Below are 1,871 nucleotides of genomic sequence, written 5' to 3'. Positions count from 1 at the left end.
ACTAAAGGTTGTGTTACAGGTTCAACTTAACACTTACAAAGCGCAGTTGAAATTTAAGCAGCCACACATTCAATCAGTTTAGTACGTGTTGAGTACTCTCTTAGGGTAAAGTTACACGTTACACTAGACGCTGCTAAACCTCTGATACGTTAAGTAGTGTTAAAATTAGAATGGGCTGTGAACAGTTGCATAGTAAGGATAAATACCTTTTCTTGCCTGCACAGCTCTGACTCCCCACTACAGTGCTGGTGAGCAGGTGTATGGCTAGGACTCAAGACACCTGGGCTTTATCCCTGCTCTTGGTAGGTGGGACTGGGAGCAGAAAGGCTGGAGAACTGCAAATTGCTTGTTTTATCTCCACAGTGGAGAGTGAAGTTGCCTTAGCTGGGTAGCATGGCCCAGAATTAATCCTCACCTGAAGTGGTGTAACTTTGAGATTCCCAGAGGGCACTTAGCATGAGTTAACAAGGCTTTGTGTGTAGATGCTCATTTCTTAAGTACCCTTAATATGGTCCAAGCGTAATGTGGACCTTCATCTTTAGCACTGCGAAGTTATTCCTTTTCAGGCAAGGATTATCTCCTTAGCACATACTAACTTTAGTAGATGACTACATCCCAATGATTTGCAACTGTGAAAAGCAAACACACCCTAACTTTAATACACCACAGTACCATGATTTGCAACTGTTGAAAGTGAATGTGTGACAAGGCCCTAAGTGTTTTACTGTAGTAACACAAAGTAACTGAAACCCATCAACTTAAGCAATTCAACTGTCAAGAGCTGAGACCTGATAACCTCTGGGCCATGTCCAGGTGAGCATAGCTGTGCGGTATGTGGTGCTGCAGATATGTCTGCAGCATTACACATGCCACATTCAGCTGTTCTCCACATTGCAAAGGAGCAGCACAAGGGGTTTTTTTTGACCACTGGATATCACTGCAGCTGCTGGCCAGGCTCCAAGCAGCAGGATTACTGCTGCTGCAGCCCCAGGAGGTCCCCAGGGCCCCAGGTAAGGCTGCTGGGGGGTCAGTCCAGTGCTGGCCCCAGCCTCCCCTACCCCACCTGGGGTAACCACTGCACCAGCACGTGTATGGCACAGGCATTCCCCAGGGACAACTAGCAGTATCACAAGGTGGTCCACTGCTAGTTGTCTCCGTGGAACCAAACGTCGATGCTTGTGTGAATGCGGCCCTGGGGACCATCCTAAATAAACCCTTGGTTAAACCTTGAATGTGGAACCTTATAATAAATTCTTCACTCAGCTGGAGTGGGGCAGTCTTTATGACCAAACACAAAGTAACAGGAAGGGATACAGGGGAGGGAAGGGGCATGGGGGCGCAAATTGAGGCCCCCGCAGGGGCGGTGAACAGGGCCCTAGGGCAGGTTGTGGGACACTTGCTGCCCAGATGAGTCATCCAGAGGGGTGGGGGGGCTCCTCTGCTGTCTGGACCCCCTGGGTAGGCACAGGTGATATGTGCCCCCCAATCCATGCTGTGCATGTGGGGGAGGTGGCTGCCGCTGCGGGCTGTGCTTGGCAGCCCCATGACATCATATGCCTCCAACCGCTGGGCAGGCGGGTGCAGCCAGCGTGTAGGAGGCACGTGGCGTTGCACTGATCCCAGGGCACCAGCGGCGGATTGCAGAACTCAGCCCACAGCAGCAGCCTGCCTCTGCACTGTACACACAAACGGGGGGCACATGCCTGCCCCAGGGGTGCACACAGGGGCAGGAGCCCCGCAACAGCCCTGGATGAGCCGCCCAGGCTCTGAGAGTCCCACAACCCACCCCGGTCCCAGGGCCCCATTCACCCTAACCCCTGCCCTGTCTCTGCCCCACTCCCTCCCTCACTGTGGGGGCCTTGATCTGCCTC

Source organism: Gavialis gangeticus, unplaced genomic scaffold (genome assembly GCF_001723915.1).
Source record: "Gavialis gangeticus isolate Ggan-Ray unplaced genomic scaffold, GavGan_comp1, whole genome shotgun sequence".
Classification (NCBI taxonomy): Eukaryota; Metazoa; Chordata; order Crocodylia; family Gavialidae; genus Gavialis; species Gavialis gangeticus.
The sequence above is the reverse complement of the archived record's forward strand: the minus strand, read 5'-3'. Positions refer to the sequence as shown.